Source organism: Salvelinus alpinus, chromosome 17 (assembly GCF_045679555.1).
Source record: "Salvelinus alpinus chromosome 17, SLU_Salpinus.1, whole genome shotgun sequence".
NCBI classification, from domain to species: domain Eukaryota; kingdom Metazoa; phylum Chordata; class Actinopteri; order Salmoniformes; family Salmonidae; genus Salvelinus; species Salvelinus alpinus.
Window position 1 is genome coordinate 13552620 of NC_092102.1, and position 25934 is coordinate 13578553.

The following is a 25934-nucleotide window of genomic DNA, read 5'->3' on the forward strand; positions in this document are numbered from 1 at the left end:
GATGTAAACCCCAATACATGTTCATGTCATCGTCACCCAACAAACTGCATTGCAGTTTAAAAAGACTGACTACTACCAGTGATTGTTGTATGCTAGCTATGCTAACAAGTTATAGGAACGGGCGTTAGCATTTAGCAGTCACTCTTAACCTGAAAAAGAACAACTTCTAAATGTTATGCAGTGAAAACAGTTAAATTTATCCAAAATCGGACTTTAGTAACCACATTATGGGCCTGTTACAACACATCATTCATAACAGATTTGAAGATGACCACTTTGTTAGATCAGATTTGTTGAATGTGCGCAAATCCGATTCCGGCGTCCTTCTTCTATCCCCCACGGTCTGCGTTCCATGGAACTCTTTACCACATCGTTTGGCTCAGGGCCAGCTGAGCCATGCTGCTCTGGTATGGTCAGGCAGAGAAAGACAACACTCCTGGTAAAACCCTTTGTTTGCTGGTGGCGGTGACATGAAAACAGAGACAGTGTGCACACACAAATGCACGCAGCAAAGTATGTTTCTAAAACACACCAACACACACTCACTCACTTTCTCTCTCTCTTGTATAATAAAGTCAAATGTATTTAAAATGCATTTAACAAGGGTCACAAAACTTGACATAATTCAAAACAGGCCCCGATGGTGACCTACCTACCTACATGTGTGTTCAACCAGGTGGGTTGTGAACATGCTGTTGTTGACCAAGCTGACTGCCAATAGTTAGTCATAGACTGTGGTATTCATGACCAACAGGCCACTCCAGGAAGCCCCATAAAGAGATCAAAGGTTTTACGTGTTTAGTAACAATGTTGTTAACAAAGGAGGAATTAACGGATGAGATGGCGTGAAAACAACAGTAAATGCCAATGACTCAGTAATCACATAACAACGACGTAACAACACCTTACTCAGTAAAGTATATTTATTCCTATGGTTGGATGTTTCTCCTGTCTATCTCTCTCTCTCTCTTCCCCCATCCCATAACAACAACAGTATAGGCTACATACAGTACAGTCAATCTAGCCTATTACAATGCGGTATCTCTCTCTCTCTCTAGCTCTCTCTGAGAGTTCATAGGTATGTATAATAACATTGGCCACCCTTCCTTCTGGCTGTTAATTCCTCCTCCCGTTCTAGAGGACAGGTTGGTTTGAGCCAAGAGGAAGGGGAAGGGGGAGGACTGGGAGGGAGGGCGAGGGGGAAGGAGGGATGGTAAGAGCAGACGGAGCTCAAATTCAGTCCTGTCAGTGAGTAGAGGCACTCAGAAATAGCAGAGAAGAGAGGGAGCCCGGAAACGCATGGTGAACTAATGGATTACTCTCACAGACTCTTGTGAACTACACAGCATCGACATACCATCAACCACACAACCTGGCAAATACAGTACAGACATACAATATTCACACTGATTTCACTTCAGCCTCATACACTCAACAAGCTCTCTACAAATTTAAATCACACAGACTTTGAGACAGACAGTTCTAACACAGGTCTCTTAATCTACATTAGAGTAAATAGACAAACGGATTCTCTGATTCTGACACAAACACAGACACAATGGAAATGCATGGGCTTCAGTGTTGAACTGAAGGACCAAAGATGTGAATTTCGGTGAGGATTCTGACACCTTTGTGAAACATCATTGAAGAGCACCACAAGCAAAAGTAAGTACAGTACTTTAGCTTTTAACTCACTTGAGCGTTTGTAGCTACCTTTTACTTTTCCTTGTAACGTTATGACCAAGTAAAACAACACATTTCACAGCGCCTATCCGGTGTAAACATGTATTTTTTTTATCCTCAGATGTTACAGTAGCTGTGCGTTTGTCTGAGCATGGCAGTTTACAACAATAAATATTCAGTGTGTGTGTGTGTGAAGCATGATGACAGGCATAATGAGATAAGATTATAATAAAAGCTTTGTGATAAACATGCTAGCCTATAGACATTGATGCAGAAAGTCAACAAAATTCTGCTATATGTACCTAGCCTATATGTCAACACTCTTGCCACACTTATCTTAGTTTGTTCATTCCTTGTATAACTGACCAATCCAAGGTCAGTAGCTGTGTATGTAGGGATTCTTATGGGAGCTCCTGGTCCTGGGAATTGCCACTGCGTTTAGACCAGCCAATCATCAGTCTAATACATTTTTATGGAATATAATGAGTCTCTCCTTTCCTGAGAAGACCAGAAAGGCCTGCACACTATATGCTCTGTATTTCACCTTCAATGACAATATTTGACTAATGAAGAACTTTTCAAACGTTGCATCAAAGGTGGTATAAAGAGCATATAGTGTGTGGACCTTTCTGTACTTTTCATTATGTCTTTGTAGGCTGTGGTTATGACTACAACTATTTCTCTCTCCTTCCTTCCCCTGCTGTAGCAGGACACATGAAGAGGTTGACCATGCACTGACAAAAAGGTGAGAGCCGAGACTGAGACAGGGAGAGAAGATTTATACTCACCTTGGTTTGTTCTTCTCTTCTGGTGTGTACGTGCCTAGCCTACATTCTGTCACACTGACCAAAACTGTTTCGATGCTAATTAATAGATGTATGAACCCAGATAATTATTCAAATATACACTCAAAGTATAAATTGTACACAGACAAAATCAAAAACTGAGGCTGACTCCATTTAGTCGACTGGTCGATTGTTTGGTCAATAGGCTGTTTGTCGACCGAGATTTCTTTAGTCGAGCAGTTGCAAATTATCAACAAATGTATCATGCTCAAGTCACATGTCTGATTCGTGCCTGTCTCTGTGGACTAATCCATTACAGAGGCCATGTGGATGGCACAGTCCATCACCCTAAGACATGTGCTACTGAAATTGTAATTGGTTATATCATGTAAGAATAATGGTGCAACACTAATAAATATAATATTATTTTAGAACAAATGCGCTACCTCCAGCGCTGTCTATGGTTCTTAAACATAATCTTCAGTGAACCGTTGAATTGGTGCCTTTCCCGATATGTTGCTATGTGCATAATAGCGAAGTTAACCAGCATATTAGTGTTGACGAACAATGCAGCGGAGTGAGGAGACGAGGAAACAGCTCTTGACAAAATTGTCTAAGAAAATTGAGTAGAGAGGAAACCAACTTAATTAGGTCTATAATCAATAGCCTAACAGTTAAACATGCATGGCTTTATAAATCATCCATATATAATCTACAAAAATAAGACAGATCCTGCCTCTGTTGCCTGTTCGTGTTTGTGTTAATAGCCTACTGAATCCGGTGAGCGCCAAGCCTCACGCAGCCGCAAAATGTTGGATAAAGCCATTTCACAAATTCGTCTCTTTTTCATCTTTGCAATGCTGTGCTAAAGGCTTTACAATTGTTTTTCGTTAGAACAGACTCTCTGATATTATTTATAATTTATTTCGTGTTTACAATGTTTACACTGTTCCAAACGGACAGAAAAGATGATATTGTTATCGAACAGCACCTGTCTGTTTGTATACCCTAATTTTTCTTGATCTCCTTCTTCTTATTGTTATTATTACAATTATTATTATGATCATCATTATAATAAGTAATGTCATTAGTAGGTTTCTTACAGTAGTAGCCTTGTATAACCACCATCGAGCTGCAGTCCTAAGAGTGCGTCCGGTTTAATCTTAATACCGTACCTTACCTATATTTCAATATTTAGGCTTCTATATCAATCAATCATTCATTCGTTCATGTCATCACACAGCATACAAATCATTCATTCTTTGAAATGGAATCAAGCATTTTAGTTTTAAAATGAATTAACAAAGGAAGCTTTGGATAAGTAGCTCTGAACAAAAAATAAACCGCAATTCATGAATGCATGTAACTGTTTTAATTCTTTGCTGTAATAAAGGCTTTATATATAGTTTCTCATCATAACAGACTCTCTGATACACTTCTAATTAATTTTGTCTTGTTTCACTGTTCCAAATGGTCAGAAAAAAGTATAATATTGTAATCCAACAGCAGTTGTTTGGCACACAATACTCACTCAGCACTTCCTCCTATACCCTCCTTTTCTTGAGCTCCAGTAATTTCCACAACTAAGTCTAAATGTCTTCCACACATCTGACTTCCACATTCCCTCCTGAGAAACCAGTAAACGTTCACCCGTTTCAAGTTTCTTTTTCACGTCCTCCGGATCCATTTTGCTGTCACGTGTTACGGTGTTCGAGTTTGTTATAACCAATTTATAGATGTCATTATGATAGGCTACAGGTCAAGCCCTAATGGTCAAGCCCTATTGGTCACGTGCATGTGATGCAAACATGTTTCACGTAAAGAGGGCAAGGGTTGAGGGAATAGGGAAAGTTTTTCCAAAACAAATAAGTTATTTCGGTAACATAACTTTTCATTCAGAGAAAAAAATAAGAAACTAAATGTCTGTAATTATGTTGCAGCTTCAGCACGGACAGTGTGATAAACACTTACTGTGCTGTGGTGCCTGTTCGATGCAGCAGGGAGGAGAGAGAGACAACGTGTTCCAGTCACACAGGGACTCCGTCTTTTTTTTTTACAATGTGGCCATTGGGGTCCCTCCCGCTTGAGTCATTTGTGTGTCTTAATGATTTAATTACATTTGTGTGTCTTAATTATTATATTAATTATTTCAAACAGTGTGCTTAAAGAATCAGACAAGCTCAGTGCATATAGTTGATTTTATTCAAACACATAGGGTGTCTATATATGGAAAAATACAAGTTTCAAAATGTTGACTAATCGATTGGTCGAAAGAAGAGACGACGACTCTCTGTCGATCAAAATACATTTTCTAGTCGGGGCCAGCTTAATCAAAAATGGCTTTAATGGCTTTCCATATCTTTCATCTAATAATAATACAACATTTAAAATCTTCCAACATAAAATTGTATTTATGTTGACGACCATCCTTATGAATGGTTGTTTATTATTAAAGAGATTCTCCGGTACTTTTGTATACAAAAAGTGGTCCCGAAAATTGCTTACTATGTCACATTATGTGCATACAGTGCCTTTGGAAAGTATTCAGACCCTGTGACATTTTCCACATTTTGTTAAGTTACAGCCTTATTCAAAAATGTATTTAAAAAAAAAATTTCTCATCAATCTACACACAATAAGGACAAAGCAAAAAAAATATGTTTTTTTGGTTGCTAAATTTATATAAAAATAAATATCAAATTTATATAAGTATTCAGACCCTTTACTCAGAACTTAGTTGAAGCACCTTTGGCAGCAATTACAGCCTTGAGTCATCTTGGGTATGATGCTACAAGCTTGCCACACCTGTATTTGGGGAGTTTCTCCCATTCTCCTCTGCAGATCCTCTCAAGCTCTGTCAGGTTGGATGGGGAGCGTTGCTGCACAGCTATTTTCAGGTCTCTCCAGAGATGTTCGATCGGGTTTGGCTGGCTGGGCCCCTCAAGGACATTCAGAGACTTGTCACGAAGCCACTCCTGTGTTGTCTTGGCTTTGTGCTTAGGGTCGTTGTCCTGTTGGAAGGTGAACCTTCGCCCCCAGTCTGGGGTCCTGATCGCTCTGAAACAGGCTTTCATCAAGGATCTCTCATCAAGGATCTTTGCTCTGTTCATCTTTGCCTGAATCCTGACTAGTCTCCCAGTCCCTGCCGCTGAAAAACACCCCCACAGCATGATGCTGCCACCACCATGCTTCACCGTAGGGATGGTGCCAGGTTTCCTCCAGACGTGACGCTTGGCATTCAGACCAAAGAGTTCAATCTTGGTTCCATCAAACCAGAGAATCTTGTTTCTCATGGTCTGGGAGTCTTTAGGTGCCTTATGGCAAACTCCAATCGGGCTGTCATGTGCCTTTTACAGAGAAGTGACTTCCGTCTGGCCACTCTACAATGAAGGCCTGGTTGGTGGAGTGCTGCAGAGATTGTTGTCCTTCTGGAAGGTTCTCCCATCTCCACAGAGGAACTCTAGAGCTCTGTCAGACCATCAGATCTTGGTCACCTCCCAGACCAAGGCCTTCTCCCCCGATTGCTCAGTTTGGCCGGGCAGCCAGCTCTAGGAAGAGTCTTGGTGGTTCCAAACTTCTTCCATTTAAGAATGATGGAGGCCACTGTGTTCTTGGGGACCTTCAACGCTGCAGAAATGTTTTGGTACCCTTCCCCAGATCTGTGCCTCGACACAATTCTGTCTTGGAGCCCTATGGACAATACCTTCAACCTCATGGCATGTTTTTTTCTCTGACATGCACTGTCAACTGTGGGACCTTATATAGACAGGTGTGTGCCTTTCCAAATCATGTCCAATCAAATGAATTTACAACAGGTAGACTCCAATCAAGTTCTAGAAAAATCTCAAGGATGATCAATGGAAACAGGATGCACCTGAGCTCAATTTTGAGTCTCAAAGCAAAGGGACTGAATACTTATGAAAATAAGGTATTTCTTTTTTTTTATACATTTGTAAAAAAAAAAAAGAAAAAAAAAAAAGAAAAGAAAAAATAGAAATTATGTTTTCACTTTGTCATTATGGGGTATAGTGCGTAGATTGATTAGATGTTTTATTTATTTAATCCATTTTAGAATAAGGCTGTAAAAAAATGTGGGGAAAGTCAAGGGGTCTGAATAATCTCTGAATCATAAAAATACTTTAAAGTACTAATTAAGTGGTCTTTTGGGGTATCTGTACCTTACTTTACTACTTTTACTTTTACTCCACTACAGTTCTAAAGAAAATAAGGTAATTTTTACTTAATACATTTCCCCAAAAGTACTCATTACATTTTGAATGCTTAAGCACGGCAGGAAAATGGTCCAATTCACACTCAAGAGAACATCCCTGGTCGTCCCTACTGCCTCTGACCTGGCAGAATCACTAAACAGATGCTTTGTTTGTAAATTATGTTTGAGTGTTGGAGGCTATCCATAAAAATAAAAAATTGTATTGTGCCATCTGGTTTGCTTAATATAAGGAATGTGAAATTATTTCTACTTTTACTTCAGTCATTTTCTATTAAGGTATCTTGAATTTTTTACTCAAGTATGACAATTGGGTACTTTTCCCACCAATGGCTCGGTACATTATAATTCAAGTAGATACCCCTCAATATACACTTCATTATAAATAGACAAATCCTGTATAACACCTAGTAATAACATTGTACTTATGCAGATATTACATGTACTCTGTGGTGTACTAGTGTATTTATTCTCCCACTTGGATCTCGCATCCACAAGGTTTAAATTGAGGGCCAGGTTGTCAGAATGGGTAATGTACTGTAAAGGTACACATTAGTTACAAGTAAGTACCCCTCGAGATACACTTCATTTTAACTAGCTAAAACCTGCGTAACATCTAGCAATTACATTGTACTTAGGCAAACATTACATGTGCTTTGAAATAGTGTCTTATTCCTTATCTGGGATGACACTTGTATTAGATCTGTTTTCGTCAGCTCAACCAAGTTAACCCTTTATTTTGGGGGCAAGTGCTAGCAACAATGCTGACTGGAGATATATTTTGAACAGTGCACATTCATGGTTTAGTAATTAGCGTTTATTGAGGCGATAATCTCTCAGACACGCAGTGCATCCACATGGGATCCCAACCTTTGTCACAACCTACCCATTTGTAACAAGCATGGTAACACGCATTCATTGTTACACTTCTGTAATTACTACCAATTACATGTTGTTATCACATTTTATACAACGGGTGGGTGTAATCCTAAATGCTGATTGGTTAAAACCGCATTCGAGCCGGTGTCTATTCAACAAGTTACCACCAGCTAAATCTATGATGTTAAAATGCCTATTTACTCTGTTCAATCTCACTGCACAATCCACTGTCTCATCAGCCCAGCCAGGCAATTTATAAACTTGATCTCCACTATAAAAAGCATCTAGACATTATCTCACATTCTTTTAGACTTCAACAGCGGAGATTTGTATAAACCTTGATGTCTGTCTCTCTGACATTTGCAACATTGTATAAATATTAAAATGAAATCTCCAGTTGTCCCATAGTAATGACCATGTCTGGAGTCGAGACGAGACAGACAGGCAGCGTTTCTCAGCCAGTCGAAATCATGAATCAGCTGGCATAATTTTTTTATGGATATATACAAAGAAATGTAAATTCAAAAAAGGTCAAATTAAACTTCAGTTTGAAGTGATTATGTTAACTGTGTTGTTGGCTAGCTCCTCTGAACAACAGTGTCCTGACGAGTGTGCAGATTTTCTATACCAGGCGAAATCGCACCTCATTAGCTCATTGTTATGAATGTATCCAAATAAATGTCACTAGAAAACAGCTTAAACAAATGCAAACGCAGCTACTTTGCTGTTATTCTGGCTGCCCTTTTTGTTTTGACTGTAAGTTTGCCGTAGTTGGCTAGCAAGCAAGATATAAGAACATTGCCAGCCGGTATGGCAATGGAACATTTAGAACTAATGACTGTGTCGCGTCCATAGATACAGAACAAAAAGACTGAACGACTGGGTCGCGTCTCTGGCAACGCTAGATTTGTGTCGGGACTATATCTTCTGGAAGGATGAAATAGTATGAGTAAATTCATCAAAATAAGGTTTTTAATAAAAATATGTCAAACATTATTTTAATATGTTGGCAAAGTGATAATGCCCTCGAAAACGGTGTTTAGAGGATATATTGGCAGTTTGCCGGCCCTCAATGAACAACACCCATGCCAATATATCCTCTAAACACCGGCTTCGAGGGCATTATCACTTAAGTAAGTAACTATGAGTCGTTACGTTAACTACAATACTTGTTATAGTGTAATTACATATGTAATTAAAAGGAAGTGTTACCAAATATAGTTATTTTCCGGTTTTCGGTTCTGTTCCCTGAACCGGTTCCAAACCCTGCTTATGTGTTCTATGTTCTGTGTTATGTGTTCAGTTATGGACATAAGGCAGAGGTCTCAACAATAATAGGCTAATGTAGGCCAGTGATATTACTTGGGCGAATTTCTCCCCATATAATTTACTTGACATTTTGTTATGTTGTTTTTGACGTCAACAGAAACAAGTAACTTGCATGACCTTGTTAAGTTCTTATTTTTCAGAGTAAATAACTCACGGACATTAGAGAAGCTTAACCAAGTTTAAGAGGGTCAGTTTCCCAGCACGTGCAGTATGACAGTATAATGGCCCTATTGGTTAATCATATATTACAAGAACAACAGTCAATAGAGCTGTGAACAAGGCTTTATTGGTTTCAACTAGGACTTGGACCCTCTCTTCGGCAAGCAGGGACAGTAGAACACGGTTGAAGTTAATTCCATTCCGTCAATTCAGGAAGTAAACTGAAATTCCAAATCTCGCCAATGGTTCTCTATGACAACAATTTGGAATTGGAATTTCAGTTTACTTCCTGAATTGACTCATATTTAAATGGATTTGAACCCAACCCAACAATCCTGCCTGCAAGGCCAGATGAGTTCGGCCTCCCTGGCCTGGAAGATGTATTGTAGAAATAGAGAGATGTCTGTAAGTCTGTCAGTGCCAACCTTCATTGACTATGGCTCAAGGCGAGAACCCTCATTGCAAAGTCAAGCAGCAAGTGTGTCATTGCAATGCAGGTCAATGAGGTGTGGTCGGCCCCATTAACATTTTAATAGGTTGTTTTGGCAAGGTACGCTATTGTAGGACAAAGTGGTTACATAGAGATAGAGGGGAACCCAGGCTACTTCATACACTCTTCAAAAAAAGGGTTCCTTAGGGGTTCTTCGGCTGTCCCCATAAGAGGCCCCTAGTGGGTTCCATGTTGAATCCTCTGTGGAAAGGGTTCAATAAGGAACCCAAACGGTTCTTCAAAGGGTTCTCCTATGGGGACAGCAGAAGAACCCTTTAAGGTTCTAGAGAGTACTTTTTTCCCCCCAAGAGTGTAGAAGTTCAAGAGAAGCCTTTTGACTTTCAAAGTATAGGCTACATGGAGAATGTTTGGGACATGCCTCCCTCCGCAAATTGATAATGAGAAATATGGACAGAATGTTAATTTAACTTTAAATCGGCCGGACAAGGTTAGAAAAGGTAATACAACTCAAAATGTAAGTGAGTAGTCGGGGTTCTGATTAGTTTGTGTGGGAGAGTTGAAGTATAAGTGTGCAGCTAGAGGACAACTGCAATCTATAAAGTTAATTATGTTCCCATGTGTTCCAGAACAGAATACTGATCAAAGGCTCTAGAAGTGTAGGGCACCCATAGAGTGTGTCAGCAGCTGAATCTTCCTGCCTCGGCTGAATAATGTGTTATTGATTGGTATATAAATAAAGTCTTTGACAATACGGAGCGCGCTGAACATAGCAGTATACAGCCGACTACTCCACTTCAATGCTGCTTGGTTCACAGTACAATATGGCGTAAGACATAGCGCTCACCTACACACGGTTGAGTCATTCATGCATTATTGCGTTTTGTGTAACATAGAGGCAGGGTTGCACAAGAAGAGGATTTTTTCTTTTTGAGAACAGTGTGTGTGTGTGTATGTGTGTGTGTGTGTGCAAGTGGCGGGGAGAGAGAGAGCGAAAGAGAGAGAAACAGACAGACAGAGACAGACAGAAAACAAGAGAGAGAGATGGTCAGGCAGGGTAGAGAGAGGCGTGAAAGTTTAGCAGAGAATATTTCCAAGAATCCCTGTGTAGCTCAACTGTTAGTTTCTCTCTGATTGCTTCTATGACTCTCATTGCTGCCTGCTTGCTCTGCCAACCAATGTGTGTGTGTATGTGTGTGTGTGTGTGTGTTTCCTTGCACATGTGTGTGTGTGTGTTTCCGTGTGTGTGTGTGTGTGTTTCCGTGTGTGTGTGTGTTTCCGTGTGTGTGTGTGTGTTTCCGTGCGTGTGTGTGTGTGTTTTTCCGTGCGTGTGAGTGTTTCCGTGTGTGTGTGTTTCCGTGCGTGTGTGTGTTTTTCCGTGCGTGTGAGTGTTTCCGTGTGTGTGTGTTTCCGTGCGTGTGTGTGTTTCCGTGCGTGTGTGTGTGTGTGTTTCCGTGTGTGTGTGTTTCCGTGCGTGTGTGTGTGTGTTTTTCCGTGCGTGTGAGTGTTTCCGTGCGTGTGTGTGTTTCCGTGCGTGTGTGTGTTTCCGTGCGTGTGTACCTGCCTGCGTGCGTGCGTGCGTGCGTGCGTGTGTGTTTGTGAACAGACGGTATTTTGATCCAAGTCTCACAGCACATTTGTTCCAGTGAGCCTGATATGACGGATTGACACTCACACAAAACGTGTGAGCAGAGAGAAAGAGAGAAAGAAATAGAGAGAGAGAAAGAAAGGGGGAGTGGGGAACAGAGAGGTGTCTATGAAGGGGTGAAGTGGGACAGAAAAATTGATGGTTCCACACTCGTTTAATTCTGCAGAAGGAAAGCAGGAGGGAGGGATCTGGTCCATTCGTTTTAATCAGGATAAAAGCTTTAAGGTACAGAAGGCCGAGTGGAAGTTACAGGCTGAGGGAGTCTTTGGCTGGGCCACAGTCCATCTTGCAAAATATGACAGAACAATTTGTACTTTGCGAGAAGATTGTGAATGGGAGTGCTTGCTTTCTGGCAGAGAGGTTTGCAGATTGGGTTGTATGACTCGCACCACTCTAATAACTCTATATATCAAAGATTAAATGTAAAGAATGACTGATGTAAATAATGAGCGCCTGTGTGTACAGTGCAGTGTAGCGCTTCATCCCATTAGTCATCAGTGTATGAATGTGTGCAAATCATGCTTATCGTGTATTTTGGATGCACCTTCTATTATGTAAATGAGAATGGAAGTTCTGGAACACGGAACATGGTGGAAATCCTATAATGTCCGCAGGGTGCTCTCAAGAACTCGAGAACCAGGGAGCAATTTTGGGGAAAACTTTTTTAGGGAAACTGCGGTAAACCGACATCTTGATATTCGCTCAAGGGATGATGTCTAGCAGTGATTACTAAACAGTACTAATAGAGGAGGAGAGGACTGAAGACTCTTAAGCACCCTGGGAGGAGACCCCATTTAACACGTGTCACTTTACAGATTGATTAGATCTAACAGCGATGACTAAACAGTACGTGTTAGGAAGGAGTTTCGTCCACCGGATCTCTTACCCTGAGGACGAGGTTTAGAAGGAGGAGAGCACTGAGGACTTTTTTGGAGGAGGATGAGGAGGAAGAGTAGAAAGGGAGAGTATTGAAGATGCTTTATCAGCACACACCCGGGAGACCTCACACACACATTTGATCAATTTTGATTGAAAGTAATTACCAATTACCAGCCGTAAAGTCATCCTCATCATAACCAAATGTCTTGAAGTTAGTAATCACCACCACCACAAATGGGTGTTTGTTATTGGACAAATGCAGGCAGTTCCTTCCGTTTTCTTCAGTTTGGTGCCTGATGAACATGACCCCGGCTAGAGCAGAATGTGAGCTGTTCCTGGTTCAGCATCTAGGTTAAAGTTAACATCATTACCACATTTCTACCGTGGCCCAGTGTAGTCGATCCATCATGAGACCTTCCTCTGGAGGCTGATTCAGTCTAGGGATGTGACAAAAAAATATATTTACGTTTAAACAGACATTTTTTAATCATTTAAATGTTTAAACAATAAGAAATGACATGTGAATTCTTAATGCAGTTATGGGGTTGTGTATGACCACTAGGTGACAATACAGTTCTATCTACTGCAGGCTACCAGAAGGCATCTACTCAAGGCTACCTTACTGCTGTCCACCACCCACTCAGCAACGATGGTAGTTAATGCCATTTTTAGGTTCTCTGCTGTGTCCCTCTCCTCCATGTTCTCAATTGTCAGTACACGGGACTCCATGTCCCACTTCTCATCAGTGTGATGACTTGTTGCAGTGATATATGGCAGCGTGTTCATAGACATCGCACAATATGTTGTTAACGCCCCATTTGGATGATTGAGAGCTTGCGCTTTGTACTTGCAGAGCAATCATTGTACAAACCAGACCATCACAGTTTTTCAACATGGCATCTTGTAGTCTGGTTCTAGATATGCCATCAGGGCATTGAAGCCGACATCCTTTACCAGTGACAATGGCTGCATCTCAACTGCATCATTTCTGTAATTGGCACTTTTTTCGCGTGAAGATTCCTATCTAATGTCTGTTGTTGGGGGCCTACGCAGCTGCTAGCAACAGTTAGGTATTTGTTTATTTAAAAAAATTGGACTTACTAATGCGCCAGCCATTTTCCAGGCCCTGGTTAATGACGTGCTGCGCGACTTCCTTCACCAGTTCATGTTTGTATACCTGGATGACATCCTCATCTTCTACAGGTCCATGATTGAACAAGTCCAACATGTACGCCAGGTCCTTCAAAGACTCCTCTCTCACCACTTGTATGTGAAAAGTGTGAGTTCACGTTCCTCAGATCTCCTTCCTGGGGTACATTGTGTCTCAAGGCTGTGTACGGATGGACTCCCAAAAGGTAGAAGCGGTGGTCAACTGGCCGCGGCCCAGCACTGTCAAGCAAGTCCAGTGTTTTTGGGGTTTTGCTAACTTCTACCGGAGATTTGTGAGAGACTTTAGTTCTGTGGCTGCGCCATTGACAGCGCTCACCAAGGGCATGTAAGGCTGGGCATGTAAGCTGGACCTCTGCTGTTGAGAGGGCGTTCCAGGACCAGATTCTTTTTTCCTGCACCCATTCTAGTTCATGAGGATCCTTCTCTTCCCTTCGTGGTAGAGGTGGATGCTTCTGACGTTGGCGTGGGTGCGGTTCTGTCTCAGTGCTCAGCTAAAGACCAAAAGCTTCACGCCCGTGCCTTCTTCTCCAGACGTTTCACTCCAGCGGAGCGGAACTATGATGTCGGCAATCGGGAGCTACTTGCGGTCAAACTGGCTTTGGAGGAGTGGCAGCACTGGTTGGAGGGTTTGGAACATCCTTTTAAGGTTTAGACGGAAAACAAGAACCTGGCCTACATTCAGGAGGATAAATGCCTCAATCTCCGACAGGCTCATTGGGCTCTTTTTTTCACTCGGTTCAGATTCATGTTATCTTACCACCCGGGGTCTAAGAACGTGAAGCCGGATGCCCTGTCTCGCCAGTTCCCCAGCTCCAGTGAGGATCGGCCACTTGGATCCATCATCCCCAAGTCGCTCATCCTCGTGCCGGTGTCCTGGGGTATAGAGACTGTAGTGAGGGAGGCGCAAGGTAGGGAGGCAGTTCCTGACGGCTGTCCTTCTAACAGACTTTTTGTTCCTCTTTGGGCACAGTGGCACGGTTCAAGGTCGCACCTCTCATCCGGGAGGACAGAAAACACTAGAGTTTTTGAGGAGGAGGTTTTGGTGGCCCTCGGCAGAGGTGGACACTCGGACCTTCGTGGCTGCCTGTCCAACATGCACCCGGAACAAGACTCCTCGTCAGCAGCCTCTGGGGCTTCTTCATCCGCTGCCAACACCTTCTCGACCCTGGTCTCATCTCTCTATGGATTTCATCATGGGTTTTCCATCCTCAGAGGGCCACACTGTCATCCTGGTCATTGTGGACCGCTTTTCCAAGACGGCACATTTCATTCCGCTGCCTAAGCTTCCATCTACCCGTGAGACTGCTCATCTAGTCATTCAGCATGTTTTACGCATTCACGGACTTCCTCTGGACATCGTCTCCGACCGGGGTCCCCAGTTTGCCTCCAGATTCTGGAGGGTGTTCTGTACTCTTCTGGGGACATCAGCCAGTTTGTCTTCGGGCGATCACCCTCAGTCCAACGGCCAAACAGAGCGGGTGAACCAGGATCTGGAGACCGCCTTACGGTGCTGTGTCTGCCAACCCCGCCACTTGGAGTCAGCATCTTCCCTGGGTGAAGTACACACACAACACTCTCCAGTGTTCCTCCACCGGCCTGTCACCATTCCAGGTGTTGTACGGGTACCAGCCTCCTCTGTTTCCAGATCAGGAGATTGAAGTGGTGGTTCCATCCGCTGAACGTCTCATCTCTTGTTGCCGCTGCACCTGGAAGAGGGCTCGGTCAGTGATCCTGAGGTCCTCTGCTCAAGCTCAACGACAGGCCCACCGTCATCGCCGTTCTCACCCTCTCCTGCGTCCAGGGCCAGATGGTCTGGTTGTCTACTGGGGATCTGCCCCTACGCGTGGAATCTAAGAAGTTGGCACCCCGGTACGTTGGGCCATTCAAGGTTCTACGGCGCATCAATGCAGTGGCCTATCGCCTTCATCTTCCCCGGTCAATGAGGATTCATCCCAACTTCCACATCTCCAGACTCAAGCCTGTGGTGTTCAGTCCTCTGGTTCTGGCAACTCGGACTCCACCTCCGCCTCACATGATAGTGGGACAGCCAGCCTACACTGTGCGACGCATCCTCTCTAGTCGCCAGTTCCGTCGTGGGACTCAGTATCTCGTGGACTGGGAGGGTTACGGTCCTGAGGAGCGATCCTGGGTTCTGGCTCGGGACATTCTGGATCCCGGACTCATTTGGGAGTTCGTCGCCTCTCTGCTACCCCTAGTGGAACATCAGGAGCCTTTCCTTGAGTGGGGGGGGTCCTGTCACAGTTTACGTTTATTTGATTGTTGTTCCCTTGGGTTACCGCTAGAGGGCGCCCTTGCCTTGTGTTCTAGTTTCCAGGTTACCCTAATTATTACTTATTGGTTTCACATGGTTTTGATGACCTTCTCTGTTCACCTGGTTGCCTTGCTATTTATGTTCCTCAGTTGCTTGTATCTGTGCTTTGGTCTTATGTTTTGCTTAGTGCACTCTTGTGCTGTTGCCTTGTTTTTGTCAAGACTAAGTAAAGAGCTGAATTTACCTTTTCCTCTGCTTGCTGTGTTTCTCTCCGACTGGGTTCGAGTTCGTACAAGCATCACTGTAACAGTTAGTGGTAGTTTTGTGATAACTTCACTGTGATATGAATTTTGCAGAGAAAAAAACAACACAAAAGATTCTTTGTTTTTCAGGTAGGGATTTCTTTCTAAATGTTAATGATCCCAATTTAATTTAAACATTTAAACATTCACACCTCTAATTCAGTCAGTTTTATTGGTCACAGTGAGCATTGAGTGAGAGAGAGAGAGAGAGAGGGGACTCGTAAATCAAATGTCTACTGTTTGCAGATGATCTGGTGCTTCTGTCCCCAACCAAGGATGGCCTACAGCAGCATCTAGATTTTCTACACAGATTCTGTCAGACCTGGGCCCTGACAGTAAATCTCAGTAAGACTCAAATAATGGTGTTCCAAAAAAGGTATGGTTGCCAGGACAACAAATAGAAATTCTATCTAGACATCATTGCCCTAGTTCACACAAAGAATTATACCTACCTCAGCCTAAACATCAACACCACAGGTAACTAACACAAGGCTGTGAACGATCTAAGGGCCTTCTATGCCATCAAAGGGAACATAAAACTTGACATCCTAATCAGAATGTAGCTAAAAATACTTCAATCAGTTATAGAACCCATTGCCATCTATGGTTGTGAGGTCTGAGGTCCACTCACCAACCAAGAATTCACAAAATGGGACAAGGGACAAACAGCTAATTGAGACTCTGCATGCAGAATTCTGCAAAAATATACTTTGTGTACAACGCAAAACCCACACATTCCACCACATGCCATGCCCACACATTCCACCACAAAGCCCTCACCTACAGAGAGATTAACCTTGAGAAGAGTCCCCACAGCCAGCTGGCTCTGGGGCTCTGTTCACAAACACAAACAGACCCACAGAGTCCCAGGACAGCAACACAATTAAACCTAACCAAATTATGAGAAAGCTAAATTATAACTATTTGACACACTGGAAATAATCAACCAAAACAGAGAACAAATTGGAATGCTATCAAATCAAATAACATTTTATTTGTCAAATGCGCTGAATACAACAGGTGTAGACTTTACGAGCCCTTTCCCAACAATGCAGAGTAAAAAAAAAATAAGGAAAAAAATGAAAAAGTTACAATAGACTACACTGAGTGTACAAAACATTAGGAACACTTTCCTAATACTGCGCTGCACCCCCTTTTGCACTCAGAACAGCCTCAATTCGTCAGTGCATGGATTCCACAAGGTGTCGAAAGCGTTCCACAGGGATACATGTTGACTCCAATGCTTCCCACAGTAGTTTCAAGTTGGCTGGATATCCTTTGGGTGGTGGACCATTCTTTATACACACAGGAAAAGGTTGAGCATGAAAACCCCAGCAGCATTGCAGTTCTTGACACACTCAAACCGGTCTGCCTGGCATCTACTACCATACCCTGCTCAAAGGCAATTGAATCTTTTGTCTTGCCCATTCACACTCTGAATGGCACACATACACAATCCATGTCTCAATTGTCTCAAGGCTTAAAAATCCTTTAATGGTTCTCCGTTCCTTCATCTACACGGATTAAAGTGGATTTAACAAGTGACATCAATAAGGGATCATATTTTCACCTGGATTCACCTGGTTAGTCTATGTAATGGAAAGACCAGTTCCTAATGTTGTGTCCACTCAGTGTATAACAGTATACAAGGAGTATCAGTACCGAGTCAATGTGCAGGAGTACGAGGTAGTTGAAGTAATTGAGGTAATGTACATGCAGGTAGGGGTAAAAATGACAAGGTAATCAGGATAGATAATAAACAGAGTACCAGCAGCGTGTGTGTGTGTGTGTGTGTGTGTGTGTGTGTGTGTGTGTGTGTGTGTGTGTGTGTGTGTGTGTGTGTGTGTGTGTGTGTGTGTGTGTGTGTGTGTGTGTGTGTGTGTGTGTGTGTGTGTGTTGGTAGAGTCCAGTGAGTGTGCAAAGAGCTGGTGCAAGAGAGTTAGCGCAAATAAAAATGGGGTCAATACAACTAAAAAGGGTAGCGATTGATTAACTGTTCAGCAGTCATCGCTTGGGGGTAGAAACTGTTCAAGAGCCTTTTGGTCGCAGACTTGACACTCCGGTACCGCTTGCTGTGCGGTAGCAGAGAGAACAGTCTAAGAGTTGGGTGGCTGGAGTCTTTGACAATTCTTAGGGACTTCCTCTGACACCGCCTGGTATAGTGGTCCACAATGATGTACTGGGCCGTACACGCTACCCTCTGTAGCGCCTTATGGTCAGATGGAAAGCAGTTGCCATGCCAGGCGGTGATGCAGCCAGCCAAGATGCTCTCAATAGTGAAGCTGTAGAACTTTTCAGCCTCCTGAGGGGGAAGATTTATTTTCACGCCCTCTTCACGTGTGTTTGGACCATGATAGGTCCTTAGTAAAGTGGACACAGAGGAACTTAAAGCTCTTGACCCGCTCCATGACAGCCCTGTCGATGTGAATAGGGGCGTGCTCGGCCCTCCATTTCCTGTAGTCCACGATCAGCTCCTTTGTCTTGCTGATGTTGAGGGAGAGGTTTTTGTCTCTGACCTCCTCCCTATAGGCTGTCTCATCGTCGTTGGTGATGAGGCCTACCACTGTTGTGTAGTCGGCAAAATTAATGATGGATTCATGCAGGCCACGCAGTTGTGGGTAAACATGAAGTACAGGAGGGGCCTACGAACGCACCCCTGAGAGGCCCCTGTGTTGAAGGTCAGTGTGGCGGATGTGTTGTTGCCTACCTTCACCACCTGGTGGCGGCCCATCAGGAAGACCTGGATCCAGTTGCAGAGGGAGGTGTTCAGTCCCAGGGTCCTTAGCTTAGTGATGAGCTTGGAGGGCACTATGGTGTTGAATGCTGAACTGTAGTTAACGAACAGCATTCTCAAGTATGAGCTCATTTTGTCCAGGTGGGAAAGGGCAGTGTTGAGTGCAGTGGAGATTGCGTCATCTGTGGATCTGTTGGGCGGTATGCGAATTGGAGTGGGTCCAGGGTGTCTGGGTGATGGTGTTGATGTAGGCCATGACCAGACTTTCAAAGCATTTTATGGCTACAGGACGGCTCATTATAAGCCAGGACGGCTCATTATAATGTCTGGAACATGAATGGAAACCATGTGTTTGATGTATTTGGTACCATTCCACTAATTCCGCTCCAGTCATTACCCCGAGCCTGTCCTCCCCAATTAAGGTGCCACCGACCTCCTGTGCTACAGAGTGCTACGGGACGACAGACATTTAGACAGGTTACCTTGGCGTTCTTGTGCACAGGGACTATGTTAGTCTGCTTGAAACATGTAGGTATTACAGACTGGGTCAGGGAGAGGTTGAAAATGTCAGTGAAGACACTTGCCAGCTGATAAGCGCATGCTCTGTGTGCGCATCCTGGTAATTCGTTTGGCCTTGTGAATGTTAACCTGTTTAAAGGTCTTACTCACATCGGCTATGGAGAGTGTGATTACACAGTCGTCCGGAACAGCTGGTGCTCTCATGCATGATTCAGTGTTGCTAGCCTCAAAGTGAGCATAGAAGGCATTTAGCTCGTCTTGTAGCCTCGCGTCAGCGGACATATCGTGGCTGGGTTTTTCTTTGTAATCTGTGATAGTTTGCAAGCCCTGCCAAATCCGACAAGTGTCAAAGCCGGTGTAGTAGGATTCAATCTTAGTTCTGTATTGACGCTTTGCCTGTTTGATGATTCGTCTGAGGGCATAGCGTGATTTCTTATAAGCGTTCAGATTAGTGTCCCACTCCTTGAAGGCAGCAGCTCTAGCCTTTAGCTCAGTGTGGATGTTGCCTGTAATTCATGGCTTCTGGTTGGGATATGTACGTACAGTCAGTGTGGGGACGACGTTGTTGATGCACTTATTAATGAAGCCGGTGACTGATGTGGTAAACTCCTCAAAGCCTTCGGATGAATCCCGGAACATATTCCAGTCTGTGCTAGTGAAACAACACTGTAACTTAGTATCCACTTCATCAGACCACTTCCATATTGAGCTCATCACTGGTACTTCCTGTTTGAGTGTTTGCTTGTAAGCAGCAATCAGGACGGAGTTATGGTCAGATTTGCCAAATGGAGTGCGAGGGAGAGCTTTGTAGGCGTCTCTGTGTGTGGAGTAAAGGTGATAGTTTTTTCTGGCTGTAGTTGCACAGGTGACATGCTGGTAGAAATTAGGTCAAACAGATTTTTTCCTGCATTAAATTCACTGGCCACTAGAAGTACAACCTCTGGGTGAGTATAGATGAAATATAGATATGAGGTATTCTAATTCAGATGAGCAGAACCTCGAGACTTCCTTAATATTATAGACCGCACCAGCTGTTGTTAATAAAGAGAACCCCCCCAAATGTGCTATGTTCTTGTTCAGCCACGACTCACAGTTATTTTTTTTTACATTTAACCTTAATTTAACTAGGCAAGTCAGTTAAGAACAAATTCTTATTTACAATGACGGCCTAGGAACAGTGGGTTAACTGCCTTGTTCAGGGTCAGAACAACAGATTTTTAGGTTGTCAGCTCAGGGATTGGCTCTAGCAACCTCTTGGTTACTGGTCCAACGCTCTAACCACTAGGCTACCTGCCACCCCACTCATTGAAGTAGAAATCCTCATCCAAATTTAGTTGAGTGATTACTGTTCTGATGTCCAGAAGCTCTTTGCGGTCATAGGAAATGATGGCGTAAATATGATGTACAAAAAAAGTTAAGATCAGTGCAAAAAACACACAAAATAGCACAATTGGTCCGGAGCCCGTAAAAATGGCTACTATTCCCTCTAGTGGAATTACCTCAACAATATCTGGCCCTAAACAGAAAGTACACAGGGCAGAATACTTGACCACTTTGATTGACCTAAAATTAAGAAAATCCTTGACTATGTATAGACTCACTGAGCATAGCCTTGCAATTGAGAGAGGTCGCCATAGCCAGACCTAGCTCTCATGAAAAAACAGGATATGTGCCCACTGTCCACAAAATTAGGTGGAAACTGAGCTGCACTTCCTAACCTCCTGCCAAATGTGTAACTATATTAGGGCTGTCCCCGACTAAAAAAATTAAACGTCTTCTTTTCTTTCGACTAATCGATTGGTTGAAATTTGTTTACGTGTATTTTTCCATATATAGACACACCCTATGTGTTTTAATAAAATCAACTATATGCATTGAGCATACGGTTTGATGAAATAAGACAAATGCCTCAAAGAAGGCACCAGAGATAACCAGAAGAAAAAAAACGTAATCTAACCCAACTACTCTCCTCCCGCTCCTGCTGGCTTTCGCAGATTCTGCCATTATTCTCCTGAAGTTGCCGGTAATAGGCTACACGAGGAGTCGGCAACCTTTCTCATGTGGAATGCCAATTTGTCTTACCATTTCTACAGATCTGCATGGCAGTTATGGTTTCATATGCACATTTTCGTGAAACAGCTTAATTTAATTTATAATAACGTCATCATTAGAGGTTGACCGATTTATGATTTTTCAACGCCGATACGGATTATTGGAGGACCAAAAAAAGCCGATAAAGATTAATCAGACGATTTTTAAAAATGTATTTATTTATTTATTTGTAATAATGACAATTACAACAATACTGAATGAACACTTTTATTTTAACTTAATATAATACATCACTCAAATCAATTTAGCCTCAAATAAATAATGAAACATGTTCAATCTGGTTTAAATAATGCAAAAACAAAATGTTGTAGAAGAAAGTAAAAGTGCAATATGTGCAATGTAAAAAAAGCTAACGTTTAAGTGTGAGGGTGTTGGTGAATGGAAAAATGCAGAGTCAGGCGCAGGACACAGATATGAGTAATAGTCCAAAATTTACTCAAACATAAGTAAAGTTCCAACAAGGAAAAACACAATAATCCAGAGCACTATAACAACACGAACCCACATGACAAACAATAACGCACAAAACAGAGAGGGAAGTCAGAGGGTTAAATAAGGAACATAATTAATGGAATGGAAACCAGGTGTGTATGATAAAGACAAAACAAAACGAAAATGAAACATGGATCGGTGGTGACTAGAAAGCCGGTGACGTCGACCGACGAACGCCGCCCGAACAAGGAGAGGGACCAACTTCGGCCGAAGTCGTGACAGTACCCCCCCTTGACGCGCGGCTCCAGCAGCGCGCCGACACCGGCCTCGGGGACGACCCGGAGGACGAGGCGCAGGGCGATCCGGATGGAGGCGGTGAAATTCCTGCAGTAATGATGGATCCAGGATGTCCTCCACCGGCACCCAGCATCTCTCCTCGGGACCGTACCCCTCCCACTCCACAAGGTACTGAAGGCCTCTCGCCCGACGTCTTGAGTACATGATGGCTCGCACAGTATACGCCGGGGCCCCCTCGATGTCCAGAGGGGGCAGAGGAACCTCCCGCACCTCAGACTGCTGGAGCGGACCAGCCACCACCGGCCTGAGGAGAGACACATGGAACGAGGGGTTAATACGGTAATCAGGGGGGAGTTGTAACCTATAACAAACCTTGTTCAATCTCCTCAGGACTTTAAATGGCCCCACAAACCGCGGACCCAGCTTCCGGCAGAGCAGGCGAAGGGGCAGGTTTCGGGTCGAGAGCCAGACCCGGCCTCACTGCGGTGGCGGTCGGCACTCGCCTTCTGCCGCATGATGGCCCGTAGATGCACATGAGCAGCGTCCCATGTCGCCTCCGAGTGCCGAAACCATTCATCCACCGCAGGAGCCTCGATCTGGCTCTGATGCCAAGGTGCCAGGACCGGCTGATAACCTAGCACACACTGGAAAGGGGATAGGTTAGTGGAAGAGTGGCGAAGGGAGTTTTGGGCCATCTCCGCCCAGGGGAAGAAAACCGACCACTCCCCCGGCCGGTCCTGGCAATAGGACCGCAGAAACCTACCCACATCCTGGTATACTCTCTCCACCTGCCCGTTACTCTCGGGGTGAAAACCTGAGGTGAGGCTGACCGAGACCCCCAGGCGTTCCATAAACGCCATCCAGACTTTAGACGTGAATTGGGGACCCCGATCAGAAACTATATCCTCAGGCACCCCGTAGTGCCGGAATACGTGGGTGAACAGGGCCTCCACAGTCTGTAGAGCCGTAGGGAGACCGGGCAAAGGAAGGAAGCGGCAGGACTTAGAAAACCGATCCACAACGACCAGGATCGTGGTATTACCCCGTGACGGGGGAAGATCCGTCACGAAATCCACCGATAGGTGTGACCACGGTCGTTGTGGAACGGGAAGAGGCTGTAATTTCCCTCTGGGCAGGTGTCTAGGTGCCTTGCACTGTGCGCACACTGAACAGGAGGAAACATAAACCCTCGCGTCCTTAGCAAAATTGGGCCACCAGTACTTCCCAGCAAGACAGCGCACTGTCTGACCGATGCCAGGATGACCAGAGGAGGGTGACGTGTGGGTCCAACAGATCAAACGATATCAGGTCAAACTTTAAATGGCCCCACAAACCGCGGACCCCACATCAAACTGAACGTACAGACGCCCAACTGGACACTGTGGGGGAGTGGGATCTGCACGTGACGCCCGCTCGATGTCCGCGTCCACCTCCCATACCACCGGTGCCACCAGGCAAGAAGCTGGAATTATAGGAGTGGGATCCGCGGACCGCTCCTCCGTGTCATACATCCGGGACAGTGCGTCTGCCTTAACGTTCTGGGAACCTGGTCTGTAGGATAGAGTGAAAACAAAGCGGGTGAAAAACATGGCCCACCTCGCCTGGCGAGGGTTCAGTCTCCTAGCTGCCAGAATGTACTCCAGATTGCGGTGGTCAGTCCAAATGAGGAAAGGGTGTTTAGCCCCCTCAAGCCAATGTCTACACGCCTTCAGAGCCCTGACAACAGCCAACAGCTCCCGGTCCCCCACATCATAGTTTCGCTGCGCCGGGCTGAACCTCTTCGAAAAGTTACCTTTGGTCTGGCATAAAGCTTGTGCTAGCGAACTTGCAACATTTTATACAATATTCTGGGTGCTCACAAGGCCACCTATAATTACAGGGGGAGGGAGGGAGGGTTGAGGAGGTAGGGAAGGGTAGACCCAGTGGGCAACATAAGTATAAAGAAGCCTCTTAGATTTTAGATTAAAGATACAACGGGACCAATGGGGTTCAAAGGCAGGCCAAGAGATTCCCTGATTAAAAATAGAAAGAAGACAGAAGAGAGAGAGAAAGAAGAGGCCTCTGACTACAACCTTGAACACATAATTTTGAAAAAATTCCCCTCAGCGATGAATAAAGTACCTATCTATTTATCTAATTAAAAACAGTTCCGAGGTCCAAATCCCACTGCTGTGACCGTGTCTCAAAATACTTTGTGTGGTAGTTATGACAGACAAAGATATAAAGTTTGTCGAACTTTACTGAGCATGTTTCAGTCAGCAGTAGTAACATAGTCAGTCAAGTGAACAAGTTTTCTGTGCGAGTGCATTTGTATTTGCCTTCAAAGGCTCTTCAAACCAGTCGCTCAGAACTGAACAAAATCAAAACATATGTGTAATGTTACAAATTGTACTAATGAACGTAAAGTGACAATATCCCACAATTGAAGTTATGAAATACATTAAAAATAAACTATACTCTCGAGGATATGGTTAGGTAAGCTAGCAGACATTCAACAAGTGCATTAATCTGGCACAAATGATCAGCTTTCTTTTACAGTATGATTGAACTCATCGCCATCATTGGCAATGTTTGGGATTCCTGACATTTGGTTGGTAACCCCGTGGGGATTCATAGAGTGCAGCGCTGGCTCTGCACACACAAACACACACACACACTTCAGAGAGAGAGGGAAAAACTCTGGTTCTGCTCTGCTTCTTGTCTCTCAATCACTCTCTACCTGCCTGCTGAGTGACCCAGACAATGGGCCGGGGTTAGAGCGATGCAGCTGTGTTGGGTTGTAAAGCCTGTACAGCGGAACTGGGTTCAAATACTACTTGAAATCATTTAAAATACTTTCTATGTGCTTGTTTGAACTTGCCTGGTTTAATTGATCAATAGAATAGTCCCAAAACTGTAACCCCCACCATCTGTCACTCTAGATACTACAGAGCAAACGTATTTGAAAGATTAAAAAAAATATATATTTCTAATAGTAATAGAACCCAGGTCTTCTCTATAGATACATTCCTCTGGCAGAGAGCAGCACAGTTGCTAACACTTTAGAAGAATAAGTCATGCTGTATTATCACACATACCAGGCTGTGTGAACATTATTACTGGCAGCAAATTGCACATTAAGTGGCTGTGGTACGACTGAGTGCAAACCTTGTAATTTCTTGTTAGTCACACTAAATTAAAATATAATTCGAGCAGAGCTACATTCATTCAGTTTCCAAATATATATTTCCAGAACAACCTGACCTCTAACTCTCAAAGTGAGTACTGTACCTGGGAATGCCATCAGGGTAAATAAGACTTTGTTCTTAAGTTAGTCGCCTGCTATTTGAATGAAGAATTGTACTACTTGCACCTTTAAATAAAGGTCAAATAAATACTGTAACAAGTATATTACAAATATTCCATCCAATTAACGTCCCCCTGATAACGTCAGGTCATACCTGCTGTCACCATGGTAATTATAGTATCATTATGACCTCATTTCCTGTCCATTCTTCTTCTTCTCCTTTTGTTCACCCTCTCCTCCTCCTCCTGTCTTATCTTTCATCTCTCTTCAACTCTTCTGTTCCCTCAGCTTCCCCTTCGCTCTCGCTCTCCTTCCTCTCACCACTCTCTCGCTCTCCCACCACCCCCTCACCCTATTCTCTCCCTCTCCTCTCCCCCTCTGTCTATTTATTTGGTCAAAGCTTTTCCCTATCCCACGACTTTATTTCTCTGATTATCAGTTTCATTCATATCAATTATGTTATTATTTACTTTTGTGCTATTTATTTATAATAGGGAGAAAATAAACGGGATTTTAATGGGATCAAGAGAGAGTGTAATTGGAGGGGAGAGAAAGAATGGTATAAACAAGGGATGAGAGAGAGATAAGAGCAAAGGTGAAGGACTAAAATGTGGTGGGAGAGAGGGAGAGAGGGATAGAGAAAGAGAGGGATACAGGGAGAGTGGGATAGAGGGAGAAGCTGTCAAATCGAGCCAGGGAAAGTATGAGAAAGAAAACAAATTGAAAGCGGGACTTACGTCAGAAAGAAGGAGAATTAGATAGACAGACCAAC

At 43.7% G+C, this 25934-nt stretch overlaps 1 protein-coding gene across 1 annotated transcript in view; it reads left to right on the top strand.

The window, feature by feature from the left end:
* The first annotated feature begins 1210 nt into the window (after positions 1 to 1210).
* LOC139542186 (vasopressin V2 receptor-like) overlaps positions 1211 to 25934 on the top strand; it is a 49357-nt gene continuing 24633 nt past the window's right edge. Inside the window, exons 1-2 of the mRNA XM_071347297.1 lie at positions 1211 to 1665; positions 2390 to 2428. The gene's annotated coding sequence lies outside the window, so the exon portion shown is untranslated. The remainder of the gene's footprint in view (positions 1666 to 2389; positions 2429 to 25934) is intronic.